Source organism: Pteropus medius, unplaced genomic scaffold (assembly GCF_902729225.1).
Source record: "Pteropus medius unplaced genomic scaffold, Ma_sr-lr_union100, whole genome shotgun sequence".
In the NCBI taxonomy this organism is placed as follows: Eukaryota; Metazoa; Chordata; class Mammalia; order Chiroptera; family Pteropodidae; genus Pteropus; species Pteropus medius.
The window spans coordinates 104,463-120,374 of NW_024353909.1; the positions used below are offsets into that span (position 1 = coordinate 104,463).

Consider the following 15,912-nt stretch of genomic DNA (forward strand, 5'->3'; position numbering starts at 1 on the left):
AGTGGGTGCAATAGGCCAGGCAGTGTTTATTGTAATATATAGCACAACTCTCTTAAGTCCATGCAACCCTATCTTACAGATGAGAAAACAGAAGCTGAGAGAGGCTAGGTAACTTTCTTGGGTTCTAGAGTTCACTATGTGGATGAAAAGGCGGGGGTCCTATGGAAAATAACCTCACAGGGTGATCTGATCATAAATTTCTAACTAAGCAGAGTCATGGTAGGGAGTCAAGCCCCAGGCACATAACTTTTTTTTTTGCAAAAAGTTTATCTTTACCTTGTCTATTGTTTCTGTGCATCTGCTTCAACACACCTGTGCATCTTTTTCAAAGCAACCACCTTCATGTAACCTTCCTTACCCTCTCTCCTTAATTCCAAAGGCATAAAAGAAGCTTTAAACTGCCATTCTCCAAAACCTTTCTCGAGTCTGTTGAGAATTTGCTTTCAGGTGTATCTTCTGTTTGAGTCAAATAATTTTTCTAAAAATTCTCTACAAGTTTGGACATTTTTACCTTGACAGCTATGTGTGACAGATCTGTCACAACCAGCTGTGAAACTTTGGGCAGGTTACTTATCTTCTCTGAAATTCTGTGAAAACAGAGGCTCGTATGTGTGGAACAACTCTTCTTTCATTCTTAGTGATGAGTGTGAGACTGAAAAGTTCACTTTGCTGTCTGGCTTGGCAACTGCTTGCCTCTCAGCTCCACTACTCAAACCTATATTAATATGTTCATATATCATGGCTTTATTGAGGGCCTAACAGGTAGGCTTTGGTAGATGAAAAGAAGAAAAGACAGAGTCATAATCTGAGGAGCAACAAGCTCATCTAAGATTTCGGACTTTGCCAGGTGGGTGTACTTTCTACTCTTGGTCTGCCCCGCCTTTCCCATCTAATCCCCTCTCTGCCCTGCTCTGTCTCTCAGGAGTCGGAAGGCCAATCTCTAAAGATTACATCACATGGGCTCCAGGGCCTCTGGCTACCTTTTGGATCCAGCCCATGGGAAGTATTAGGAAGAGATCAAAGAGCAAGAAGAAAGGTCAAGGTATTTATTCTCCATCTCTCTCCCTACCAGGATGTGGTTCTGACAGGGGATGAGTTCCTTAACCAAGGTTACAGCACTCCTCTCTCATAGCCACAGCTCTTGCTGGACCCAATAACTCCTCACCACTCCCATCGCACCTGGGGTGATAACACCACCAGCTGTAGCCAGTCCTTACCATTCCTTGTAGGTTTCCCACAAAGCCCACATTATTGTAATAATCCCTTCATTAAAGGTCTTTCAATTAATCCTTTCAGTGTGCTGGCTGTTTCCTGCCCAGACTCTGACTACTAGAATCAGATTTTTTTTTTTTTTAATTTGATGTAGGTGGAATAGAGTTTAAGAAACACCAGAGAACCACTTAGGATATAAAGTAAGAGGGTCGTTGGAGGGAATGAAATGGAGCAGACAGCTATTAATAGGTCTTGGGATTATGAGGGGAGAGGGAAGAGCCAAAAATGACACTGAACATAGACCAGCATCCTTCATGAACACAGGCACAAAATCCTCTAACAAAATATTAGCAAACTAAATCCAGCAATGTGTTAAAAATGCAACACATCATAACCAAGAAGGTTAAAGCCCAGGAATGAAAGGCCGGTTCAACATTATCAAATCAATTACTATAATTCACCATATCAACAGTCATTAAATTAGTTATTAGATTGAATTAACTAGAGATACAAATTAAAACTTATTTATTACAACTACACACCTATTAGAATGTCTGAAATTCAGAAATTTAGAAAACTAGTTATCAAATACTGGCAAGGATATAAAGCAACTGTTCATGGTTACTGAAAATGAAAAATGGTACAGCCACTTTGGAAAAATTTGTCATCCTTAAATATACACTTATTATACAACCTAGCAATCCCAATTCTAGGTATTTGCCAAGAGAAATGAAAAGTCACATTCCCACAAAAACCTCTATGTGAATGTCTAATGTCTAATGTTGGCTTTATTCGTAATTTCCAAAACTTGGAAGCAACACAAATGTCCTTCAACTGATGAATGAATAAACAAACTAGAGAATATCAATGCAATGGAATACTATTCTGCAATAAAAAGAACAAACTATTGATGCACACAATGACACAGATGATGCTCAAATGCACATGCTAACTGAAAGATGCCAAACTTAAAAGGCTCCATACTGTGTAATTCCATTTATGACATAATGAAAAAAATAAACTATAGAGACAGAAAATAGATCGGTGGTTGCCAAGGGCTGGAAATAGGGGCATGATACGATTACAAAGGGCCACAAGGGAATTTGTAGGGGCTGGTGGTGAAGGAACTGTTCTATATCTTGACTATGGTGGTGGTTACATGACTACATGCAGTTGTTAAAACTCATAGAACTATACTACGAAGGGCAAATTTTACCGTAAATTATATTTCAGTAAATGTGGCCCTCTAAAAATATGATATTAAAGTTCTAAGCCTAAGTGACTGGGAAGTTATAGTGTCGTTAAGAGAAACAAGGAACCCAAAAGGCCTGGATGTTGAGATGCCTGTGGAAGCTCAGATTTGTGTATCCTGTTCTCCCAGACTGGCTGAATATCTCACCTTCTGCATGTCCAGTCCTCAAGCCACAGCTTCTGTAAAACCCTAGGACAAGACCCACCTCCTACCCCAGGGGTAGGCCAAAGCCAATCTGATACCTGTTTTTGTAAATAAAGTTTTACCAGAACACAGTCACCCATTCCTTTATCTATGGCTGCTTTTGTGCTACAACAGCAAAGTAGGTACAACAGAGACCATATGGCCCAGAAAGCCTAAACAATTTATCTTCTGGCCTCTTAAAGAAAAGGTTGGCAGACCCTGCCCTATCCCATGGTTTATAAGGTCAGGAGCTCCATCTGACAGACGATAATCATGACAGTAGCCAGGACTGTGATAAAAAGGACACGCTCCCTTCACTGTGTGTGTGTGGAGTCACAGATTCTGGGAATTCTGGTGTTAGTGCATAACTTCAGAGAGGTCATTCATTCATTAGGCAGCTCGAGTAATGGTCAGACCCTGGGCAGAAGCTGCCTACGAATCCTTTCCTACCAACGGTCCCTTTACAATGTTGGGGGTTGCAATGTGCAGTTAAAACCTGTATTTTACAACCTCCCTGGCAAAGGGGTGTGTCTAGGAGTGTGATAAATAATAGAAGGCACGGCTTGGTAGAGCTTAAGAAAATGTTCTTTAAAGGAGATCTCCACTGGCAGACATTATTTTTTCCCATTTCTCTCTTCTTTCTGCTTGAAATGCAGATTCTATGGTTGGAGCTGACATAGTCATTTGACCACCAAGAGGCAACCTGAGAATAGGACGCAATTTCTTGCAAATATTGGTACTGAGATGTCATTCAAGCCCTCAAGTAATTACATTTCATTAGCAAGACCAATAGGCAAACAAATTATATGGTATGGCATGTAGAACAACAGAGAAGAGCACCATTAACTACATGGGCCACAGGTGGTGTGAAAGCATCTTAGAGATGATGTTCAGGTCCAAGTTGGTCAGGAAGATAAGAGATCACACAGCCCCTCCAACACATCCAATGACAAGGCCTTTTCTTTATTTCTGTGCTCCTGGGGCCATTTTAGTCAGAAAGTTCTACTTTTGATTGACTTGCAATCCACCCTTATTTAACTCTCCATGATGTTTCTAATGAAACTCTGTTTCCTCTACATTTTCTAGGTTGCGGTAGGTTGTTTGCAAAATGGCCACAACAATTCCCTTCTTTGTTTTCATGCCATTGGGTAGTCAATCACCTCCCACAATGACCGTGGACTTAGCCATGTCACTTGCTCTGGCCAATAGGACATTAGCAACATGACACAAGAGGTTTAAAATGTACTGGTGCATTAAAGCTTGCTCTTGTTATTCTTGGGACCTCAGGAACCATCACCACGTGAACAAATGAACCCAGGCCATCCTAGTGGATCATGAGAGATACATGACCAAGTCATCTCCAGCTGACAGTGAGCCAACTGCCAATTATGTGAGATCGCCCATGGCCATCTGGTTACAGTTGAGCTGACCCACACCAGAACCACCATCCAGGTCACCCTAAGAATCATGAGAAACAATAAACATTTGTCTTAAGCTACTGAATTCTGAGGTTGTTTGTTATATAGCTAAAGCTAACTGATAAACACTCCTTTACAGACCAAACTCCCTCAATTCCCTCAGGCCTTCCTCATACACTCTACCCTACTGGCAAAGGCTGCTCTGGTTTGGCCACTCTCTGGTTTGTCAACATCCCCCTGAAATGGAATCCCTATAACTGAACACCATATATTGAGCATTCTCTAGTCTCCTTTCTCTGTACATTAAACTCCTATTAAGCAGCTTACATTCATTTTAGAATTTATACAGTCATGTCAAACTGAGTTTTTCACATGTCCTAATAAATATTCCGTACTTGTATAGTTAGGTTTAAAAAAAATTTAATTGTGGTAAAATACATAGAACATAAAATTTACCACCTTAACCATTTTAAATGTATAGTTCAGTGGCATTAAATAAGACTGTTGTGTAACCATCACCATCACTCATCTACATAACTCTATATCTATTAAACAATAACTAGCTATTACCCCTCCCCGCAGCCCTGGCAACCACCATTCTACTTTCTATGAGTTTGACAGCTCTTCATACCTCATATAAGTGGAATCATATAATGTACTTTTGTGATTGGCTTATTTCGCCTAGCATAATGCCCTCAAGGCTCACCCATGTTGTAGCATGTGTCAGAATGTCCTTCCTTTTAAAGGATGAATAATATTCTATTGCATGTATATACCACATTTTATTTATCCATTCATCTGTTCATGGACACTTGGGTAGCTTCCACATTTTTGCTACTGTGAATAATGCTTCTATGAACATGGGTGTATTATAGATTTTTAAACCAAAGTTCAGTTATTTTTTATTTTTTCTCTAATGATTTCATTTAGTTTAATTTGGGTGGTTGTTTATCAGTTGAGATCTTTTTGGATATTTATTCACTATCCCTACCAGCTTTGTATCAGTTACAAATTTGATCAGCAGGCTATGTCTTTAATTCAAGCCAATAATAGCTAACGTTTTTGTTTGTCTGTGAGTACATATTATGTGCCAAGTGCTTTACAAGCTTCATTTTTTTTAATTATTAAAATATCTCAAGGCAGGTGTTATTATTTTCCTTTACAGATGAGGAAACTGAGGGCTCCATCATTTTTGGAGTAGATATTTTAAGTAATCACAATTTCACAGAACTATACCAGCTCTCATTTCTCCTTTTGCCCAATGGGACAAGAAACCACATAAGATGCACAGCTTTCATCCAAATAAATGACACTTATATGTGACGCTCCCCTGGATCAACCAATTCAGTAAACATACTAAAAAAGATTATATTGTTATCAAACACACACACAATCAGAACTGACCATGATCTCTTCAAGGCTAGCAACCAGATGTTTGTACCTTAGGCACCTGGCACTGAGTTAGCCTTTCATAAAGGTTTGTTAGATGATGTTGTCCTTTATAAATCCACACATCATTTAGTGTTCACCAGTTTTCTTTCTAAGTGTTCAGAGGTCATTTGTTTGTAAAATGTTCTAGTGTTTTTCTAAAGAAAAACTGGCATCAGGCTCAAACACCTACTACCGGTACTTCTTTTCCTACCCTTTGAAAATTGTGACAAATGTTGCATATCACCCATCTTCTGGCATCTCCCACTGCTCCACAATGCCTCAAAGTTTACTAACAGGATATAAGGATATATAGCACAGTAACCTGCTCATTTTCTCAGACCCTTGGGATGTAATTCAAATGGACGGGGGAACAAAACTCATTGAGTTTCTACTTTTCCCATGCCTGCTCTTTCCAGGTAGGTATTTGACGAAAGAAGAAATGAGAGAAATTGAGTAGTTATATTATCCTTTATTCATCTTAAATACCTGTCAATATATCTTTAAGAATACTTTTGATTGACTGCAGGTTTTTTTCAAATGCCCTTACTTGTTCTGGGATTGTGTTTTCCTTATCCTATTAGAAGCATCAAGCTCTTCAGAAGCTTACAGATGGCGAGAGCCAGAATGATACCATCTAAGCTATTTAAAAATGTACCTATAATAATTTGTCCTATAACTATACTTTTAAAATTACAAATTATGCCTTCTGTTTTTTAGTGCCAGGCTTCAAAAAGAGCCATTAGGTATTGCTATTGACAAAGTTACTTCCTTTACCCTGCAAGCCAAGCAAATGCAGTTAATTGATTTTTCAACCAAAGCATTAAACCAATTCTATGGAGAAAACTATTTAAAATAGTGTCAAAACAACTGGATATCTACATGGCAAACAAAGAACCTTGACCCCTCTTCTCTCACTGTAATACAAACATTAATTCTAGAAGGATCAAAGACCTAAATGTAAAAGCCAGAATCACAAAGCTTCCAGAAAAACATATCAGAGGATATTTTCAAGACAATGGGGTAGGTAAGGATTGCTTGGACAGGACACAAAAAGCACTAATCCACTGATAAACTGGATTTAAAATCTAAAAGAATTTCTGGCTCATTAAAAGCCACCATTAAAAAATGAACAGGCCAGTAACAGACTAAGAAAAAATATTCACCAAACATATATGTAACAAAGGACTTGAACACAGAACTCCTACAAATCAACAATAAAAAAATAAGCAAAACTTAATTTTTAAAAATATCAAAAGACCTAGTCATTTCACATCAAAGATACAGGAATGGCAAAAGGCACGTGAAAAGGTGCTCCATTACCATTAGTCATCAGGAATATGTAAATTAAAACCACACTGAGATATCCACTAAAATGGCAAAAACAACAAAAAAAGATTGACAACTCCAAAGTTTGGAGGGATATGGAGCAAATGGAATTCTTATATACTGTTGGTAGAAGTGTAAAACAGCACCCTTTGGAAAACCAACATTTTCTTATAAAATTAAACATGTATCAACCCAATGACACAGCAACTCTACTTACAAAATGTTCATAAACAGCCTTATTCATCATAGCCCCAAAGTGGAAACAAATACAAACGTTCATGAATAGATTACAGATAAACAAATTATGGTATAGTCATACAATGGAATATAGTAAAGCAGTAAAAATGAATGAACTATTAATACATGCAACATGTGTGAATCTTAAAACTTTATGTTGAGTGAAAGATACCAGGCACACACACCAAAAAAACCCACTGTAGGATTCCACTTATTTAAAGTACAGGAACAGGCAAATCTTACTTATCGAGACAGTAGTTAGAAGGTGGTAGTGGTGGTGGTTGAGGTGGGGAGGGGGTGAGGGAAGAGACTGACTGGAAAGGGACACAAGGAAACATTCTAGAGTGATGGAAATGTTCTATATCTTGTGTTGCACTGTCGTTACATGGTGATATGATTGTCATAACTCATCAAATTGAATACTTCGGATCTGTGCATTTAATTGCATATAAATTATACCTTGACTTTTAATCGCCATAAGTTGTTGTGTCTAAGGGTCCAGAACGATTTATTCACACCTTGCAGACTTAGGTCTAAAATCGAACTAAATGGATATGTGTGAATTAAAAGTCTCTTTCCTTTAAAACAAAACAAAAACCTTGTAAGCTTATTTTAGGGCATATCACCGGTATAGAGACAATGGCTGGAGCCAAGAGAATAAGTTTTCTGAAGAAGTAACTTCAAGCTAAGGCCCAATAATCTAATCAGTCTCAGCGCTTACGGAGGGTATCTGATGATGGCACTTTTCCCTCACCAATATCATATTGGGCAAGCTGCTGAGCTGTAGGTATTAGGCAAGTCCTCACCAATCATCAACAACTCATACTAAGAAAGGGGGAGTCAAAAAGGAGTTTTTCTCCTGTATAGCTGCAGGCAAGCAAAATCAATGATGGCTATATGTGAGAAATGGTTTAAGTTTGTGGTTTTAGCTGTACGGGTTGGGCAATGAGGCTTGCACACCATAAGGGTGGGAAGTTCTCACTCTGTGCCCAACCCCTACTGCACCCCAGAACCAGCCCACACCTGGAATGCCCTAGCAGGACCATTCTCAAGAGCTGGGCATCCTTAGGGCACCCCTCCTTCCTCTGAGGTACCTCCACAGACTTTGCCATAGATTTCTGTCCCCTCTGACACATTCCAGAGGGCCAGTGTGAAGGGGCTTGTTTGGGAATTAGACATTTCCCAGATGAATTTTTTTAGTAATTGTATCTTAAATATAAAATACACTATAGTAGAGCACTGTGGCACCAGAGATGTGGCCATGACCCTAGTTATTAAGTGAGATGGGCCCTCAATCTAATTTTAAAACAGACTGTGACATTAGCTGTGTTTCATTGTCTGTGTTTCAAGAGCTTATGTATAAAACAACACCCATAATTAATGCAAACTGATTCACTAATAAATATTTACTTAGTATCTACTATGGGCCAGGCCTAGGCAAAACACAGGACATACTGATGAGCAAAATGGATAGAGCTTCTGCCTGCATGGAGCTTACAGTCCAGCAGGAAAGATAAGACAATCAAATCATCACTTAAAACATGTCATTGCAATTTAGATAAGTGCTATAAAGAAAAAGAACAGGGTGCTATGAGAACATTGAGCAGGATACGAATTAAGTTATTTAAAGAAGTGTTAATGATGTATCCATAATGCACTTTGAGTTCCACATGGAAAGGGCACTACACATATTCAAGGACTGAATTATTATAAAAACACTGACATATTGGTAGTTCAGTAAACAAAAAAAGCACAGTAGTCCAATGGCATTAAAAAGCCAGTTTGTAGTCTATGGCCAAGCTACCCTGAATAAGCCCGATCCCATCTGATCTCAGAAGCTAAGCAGGGTCAGGTCTGGTTAGTACTTGGATGGGAGACTATCTAGGAAGATCAGGTGCTGTAGGTGTAAAAAATAAGGGTTTGTAAGCTGACAAGGTCCTTGCAATCTGTGAGGTCAACCAAGGGTTGCCTCGCCTGAAAAAAAAAAAAAAAAAAAAAAAAAAAGCCAGTCTGTGATTGGCAGACAGTCCTTTCCCCCAAAGCAGTGTTCCAGTCTCTACCCAACAGCATTTCTTCATATAAAGTGGGTCCAAAAGTAGGAGGAAAGAGCAAAATGTTCAGAACTTTAAAGTGCGATTATGCAACAATCTTATGTTGCTCTGTGTTCAAGCATCATGGCTGACAACCCTAGAGTATTGTTCATAAATACTTCAGCTGCCTGACAAACAATTATTTGATAAGCTTCAGCTACCTGATATCTGTCAAATACAATTAAAATGTTGCTAAATCCAATGGTCAATTCTCTTTCTCATATTACACTGATGTTGACAGCGGCAGCATCTGATATAGTAGGTTCACCCTCCTTGAAACATTCTTCTTTACTTGGTTTCCAGAACACAAATGTCTCCTGGCTTCCTCCTACCTCTCTGGCCAGTTCTCAGTACCAGCTGCTAGTTTCTCCTGATGATGACCGTGGTAACCATGGCTCCCATTTAGTCTCATGGCTTTAAATACTATCTATTTTCTGATGGCTCCCAAAGTTATGAGCCAGGTCCTCCGCATTGAGCTTCAGACTAGTATAAACAACTGCCTATTTAATATCTCTGCTTGGATCTTTAATAAGTATCCCAAACTTAAAATGTCCAGAACTAAATTCCTGATGTTTCTCTCCACCAGACTTACTCTTCCCACAATGGCTTCAGAAACTGGCAACACAAATTTTCCAACTGCTCAAATAAAAATCTTGGAGTAATCCTTAATTCTTCTTCTTTCACACTTCACATCTAATCCATAAACATGTTTTGCTGGCTCTTCAAAACATATCCTGAATCCAAGCACTTCCCACTACTCCTACTGCTATCGCCTTAGTTCAAGGCACCATCGCCTCTCTCCTACATGATTACAACAGCCCAATCAGTCTCCCAGATTTTACCCTGCTCCTCCCATGCTGCACTCCCAATATATTCTCAATGTAGCACTGAGAGCAACTCAATTAAAATACAAGCCAGATCTAACCACTCTTCTGCTCAAACCGCCCCCTCACCGCCAGGCTTCCCAGCTCTCCTGGAATAAAAGCCAAAGTTCTTTCATGGACTGACCTACACGACCCAATATGATCTGTCTGCACCCACCCCTTCTCTTTCTGACCTTATATCCTTGTTCTCTTTCCCAGCTCACTCTGCTCCAGTCTCGGTGGTTCACAGCTGTATGCATACATGGGTAAGTTCATGTCTCAGGGCCTGTGTATGTACAGTTCCCTCTACTGTATAGATATCCATCCACTTGGCTTACTTGCTCCTCACTTCCTTCAGGTCTCAAGTGCTGTCTTATAAGACATGAGTTTATTTTCCCATTGTTTGTCCCCCACTACCACCCCAGTTAGAATGTATGCTTCTTGAGGACAGGAAATTTTTGGTCTATTTTGTTCACTGCTGTATCCTGCAGTGCCTAGAACAAGTCCTGACATATAGTGGATGTTTGATAAATATTTGCTGAAAAAAATGAAAGATTTCAGATCTAGTTCCTGCATAGTTAGTTAATCAATAAACCAAGACATATATACTGAACTTATCAAAACTATATATAACTCAGTAGGGTCTTGGGACATGTTCATTAATTTAATAGAGATTACTTATGTCACTAACCTAAGTAGTTTGGGACATGATCTGGTTTAATGGTTCAAGAAAGAAAACAAGCATCATATGATAACAGAATAGCTCTGCATGCCACTTGAGATTAGGAAAATGAGCTGCTGCTCTCAACCTTAAGCTACAATTTGGCCTGCCAAGAGGGTGCCCTCATTCACAACTGTCCTTCCAACTACCACCCCTCCTCCACATGAGGTGACTCATGCTTATCAGTTAGCTCAGTCTCTTCGTAGTCAAGTTTCCTCCTCCTTAACAGAGAAGCACACTGTGTGCCAAGCCTTGCAGGACCACAATGACCCAGCACTCAGGAGCTATGTTAAGTCAAATGCCAACAGACAGTCGTGAAAGAAAGGCAAGTGATCATGATCTAGATCTAACCAGTTTATAAGGAACCACTCTGGCTGCAACGAAACCTTCCTGCCCCCACAGCCAGTCCATCACTACATCCCAGTAACTGGACATTGTAATACCCCTTGAATTCATCCACTACTCTGGTTTCCTGAACAGACACCCGCAGTTCTCCTGGTCCTAACCATTTCCTTCCCCAGCCTTTAAATGCTCCTAGGATAAATCCCAAATTCTTTGATGGGATTCACAAAGCATCTCCTCAGTGTGGGTTGGACCTCTCCCCACCTTTCCATCTCACCACTTTCCCCTTACATTGTACTCGACATACTAGCAGCTATCAAATCTAATTCCTTTAGTCCTGCTCTGAGATTTTGGTTCAAGCTGTTTGCCTGGAAAAATCTTTTCTTCTTACTTCCCCAGGCTAACTCCTTCTTGGGAGATCTGTTAGGTCTCCACTTAAATACCACTTATTCAGAGAGGCCATGCCTAGGCTGGGGTAAGTGATTCTGCTCATAGTACCCAAGCAGCCTGGGCTTTAGCTTTCATAGTGCCCATCACACTTCACTGGGATCCCCTATTATTTAGTGTCTGTCATGATGGCATGACCTTGCCTATCCCAAATCTACTGTCACCAGGACACAGTGCAGTGTGCCCGACACTGAGGAGGTACTAAGTAACCATTGAAGAATGAACATCCGAATGATTAAGTTACAGAATGAATGAATCAAGAAGTCAGGTCAAAGCCTGTGTGGATGCTGCACTGACTGGAAGGCAACACCTTTTCCTGCTTAAGTCTTTTTCTGTCTTTCTAATTTTAAATAAATATTATTTAAAATCTTAAGAGCATAAGCTACTTTGAATGGTTTTCCAGAACTGATACTGTGGAACATCATCCTGATTGCGGGGGGTGGGTCAAGACTTAACATCCAGTTGCAAAGGGATCTATAACAGAAGGGCATAATTCTTGAGCATGGTAAAGGAGATGAAAGTGCAAAGGTCATTTTTAAGTTTAATCTTTATTTTGCAAAATCAGTAACCTGTTGGAGATATAAGCAGGAATGCCTTCCATGTGGCCTTCAACATTAATCATGTACCAAGAATTAACTAAGAGGGTGTATCTAACTGTCGCCCAGTCCCCCTTTTGACTCTCCAGCATCTAGAATTGAGCCAGTGTGGCAGATAGGCTGTCAATGCCTGGGTAGAAGAGCTGGACCCAAAGAGAAAAAACTACCTACAGTACAGTTACCTACACTAACTGACTTGTACTTAAGAGTCTGAAACAGTAACATGAATGCTTTCAGCAGAACTGTTTTCAGATAGATGTGAAAGTGTTTTTTTACCTGCATTTATGATCCCATTGAAAAATAAACACTGGGGTGGCTCCACAGTGTAGTGGTTAGCATGTCCGCTTTACACGCAGAAGGTCCTGGGCTCGCGCCCCAGGTAGAATCACGGACCATACGCCGGGTGTGCCAGGCCCCCTGAGTGTGCTGAGGGTGCCAGATCCTGGAGGCACTAGGCCCCGGGTTCACGCCACGAGCGTGTGGCAGGAGACACCCCACCTTCAGAGATCCAGTTCTTAAGGGGAAACGGCAACATCCATAGGTCAGGGGTAGAAGCGGGGTTGGGTAGGGGATATTAAAGAGAGGAAAAAAAAAATAAAAATAAATAAAAACTGAACTGAACAAACAGGTATTGAGTTTTACAAATAATTTATAATAAATGTTTTGGTGTCTGGGTTTCAAAGATCCAGAGGTTCTATGGAGAAGGTTTCATTCTCCCATGACTTAAGTGCATACACTGACTCAACGACATGGTCATAGAGTGAGTGCCTTCTCACTGACAGCAAAAACACAAACAGGACAAAGGAAAGAAATGCTATTCCCCCAGATCTACAAGTTGACATAAGGAGTAAATTGTTAGGCAGCCACTGAAGAATGAGAGAGCATACCCAGCCCTGGCCAAAGATGCCAGTTCCCCACACCCCATCCCCTTTCCCCCTCCACACAGTGTCCTAGGAGTTACACTAATGAAAGGCCTAATGACCTGTCCAATGAAGCGTAACTACCCAATGTACAAAAGGGTCAGCTAAATTGGGCCATAAAGAAGTAAATTTAACACCCACAGAGGCATCTGGATCGCTAACAGGTCCAAAAGTTAACTTCAGCTCATGATTACAGTGGGAAAAAGTACTCATCTACCAGCTATATTCTTTATTGTTTTTAAAAATCTGGCAATAACCAGAAGATTATTTTTTCTAAGAATGCTTTAACAGTGAGTTCCAGATTGACATCAACATGAAAATTCCATCCTCGGCCCTACTCTTTCCCAGAGTAATTTTATCTAATCCTTCAACTTCACTTTGACCTCCCTGAAAACATTCTTAATGTCCCATTTCCAGCCTCGAAAACTTGCTCAGGCTCTGGCTCTATACTTCTAAGTAACTACTGGAAATCCCCAGTGACCTACCAGCTTCTCCCAACCCGAATTCATCTTTCCTCTCAAACATGAATCTCCTCTTGTGCTCCCTGACTCCTTTTAATGGCACAATATTCAGTCACTAGAGTCCTTTCCTCCAATATTTTTAAGCACCACAATGAGTTAGGCATTATGCTGGGATCTGGGAAACAGAGAGGTTTTCAGACATGCCAGGTCCCTGGAGGTTAGTTTCCATTTCTTGATACACTCATAGCTGAATATCAAGGACTGATTTCACGCAAGAACATAATGAGTGTTCGAAGATCTTTTCCTGTGGCAGGGAAGTGGGAAAAAAAACCCCTGATTTTTCCTTTAAATTACCGAGGTAAAGTACATCTGGCCATTTCACATGCGAAATAGCCAACCCTAGAGAGAGGTATATTACACACTTTGGTTTTACCTGAGGTCCCAAGAGGGTGAGTTTTTAATTACGATGAACATTTTTCAATGTGAAAAACCTAATTTTCTGAAGTTTTCTTAGTGTCTTCTATCTCCTATATGGACACAAGTACTCTGTTCCTGTGAAAACTGCTACTTCTATGGCTGCAAGAGAAACTCTAGAGAGTCACCTCTCTGCTTTCCTTCTCGAGTTTGGGTGTAGGACATTCTTAGGGCACCCCAGAGCACAGCAACCCTGACCAGCCTTCTCTAACTTAGTGTTTACATGGCCTCTGGTCACCAGGAAGGTTAAGTAGTTCTTCAGTAACTGGAAATGCCCAGTGCCTCCATAAATATTTTCTACTTGTATAAAGAAAACTGCTTATCAATTGGCCATGACCACATTCAAATGTAATTTAACAATCTTTTGGCTGTTAGATGTAAACAGTCTAAGCTCAGGACAGTCTTTTCCACACCACCCTCTTTTTTTTTTTTCTTAAAGAATAACCAGAGGCAAACCCAGGTCTGGGGGAACCAAACAGCCATTTAAGCACAGTAATTTCGTTTTCCCTATTGCTCCAAAATACAAGCTGTGTCCCCTTGGGCCCTGTCACAGGAATATGAATTCAAAAGGTTGAAAAGTAAGGCAGGGGGTGGGGGGGAGTAACAGGAGGGAAAAAAAAAAAGGAAAAGTAATATAGGTACAGCTGATCTCTGTACTACCCCCATCTCCAGACAATCAGAAAATGCCAAGCATGACAAACACACCCCGTCTCACATGCTCCTAGAGCCACCTCCAGAGTCTCCTCAGAGATGATAACCATTTCCTAGTGGGAACCACTGTCGGGCTGCAGAAACCATTAACCACAAGGAACATACTATAATATGCTCTGGGACACAGCTAGCTACAAAACCACCCATCAACAAGCACCAAAGAAATATCAGTCTTAGAAAGGAGTACAAGACCTGTGCAGTCACTTTTCAATTATATACATGTAAATTAATCATCTATGTAACTGCATTACTGTTTGTTTCACTGACACCTGAGATAGGAAATGTCATTGCCGCCCAGTTTCCTGCCATTGTTCTTCCCTCACCACTTTTAATACAGTCTAGAGTGTAAAGGCCTGTAGAGAGAAAACAAGTTCAAAATCATCCTTTACATAAGCAAGAAGAAACGTACGAGGGTTGGTTTCATTGTTTTGGAAAATACACTTAAAAATTTTTTAACGTTTTAATTGAGTAAAATTGACATATCTGCAAAATGACTGCCACAAGAAAATCTAGTTAACATCCCATTTAAAAATATATATATTTATTATAGAAAATTACTGTGTGTTCTTGTTTTTTTTTTGCTAAGTTTTTACGTTTGTTCAATGTACCTTTGATCAAACTACATGCATTCACAACTTCGTATCCTGATTTTTATTCACCTACTGTTTAGACATATGCATTTTCATAGTATCAGTTTTTAACAGTTACATGATATTCTCCTGACTACATGAACCAGCTTTCCATTTCTCTGGTGTTGGACATTTATGTCATTTTCAATTAGTTTTGTTTTAAATTATATAAGTTAAAAATTAGGGTTCTGAAGTCACATGATTTGCCCAACATTCTAAGCAAAAATAATTGTGCAAGTAAATAATCAAGACTTTGAGGTTGTAAAGGGATACGGTACATCTCAAAGCCAAGTAGGAGTGTTTCCGGTTCTATTTTGGGGTTACCTAATCTCATGAGAAATTGATAGCTGACAGTTTGGGAGTTGCACTGTTATCCCAGGCCAGAAAGGAAGACTGTGCTCAGTACTCAGTTCCCATTCCTCACAGCCTTCATTCCTAGTTCTTCATAGTAGAGGATGGATAGAAACCCTTACAAAGAGGCTCTTGGGAATGGCTTAAAAAGGTATGGGGGAGAGTGAGCTATATCCTCCCAGCAATTCTTGGCCATTCTGGGTCTCAAAGAGTGTGGCATTTTTCATTGGCTATCTTGAGAACTGGCA

General features: G+C 40.0%; 1 protein-coding gene and 1 pseudogene across 9 annotated transcripts in view; one reads left to right on the top strand and one right to left on the bottom strand.

The window, feature by feature from the left end:
• Positions 1-15,912, bottom strand: part of GFOD2 (Gfo/Idh/MocA-like oxidoreductase domain containing 2) — a 32,533-nt gene that overhangs the window by 12,932 nt on the left and 3,689 nt on the right. The window lies entirely within an intron of this gene.
• Positions 8,847-8,965, top strand: LOC120594011 (uncharacterized; annotated as a pseudogene).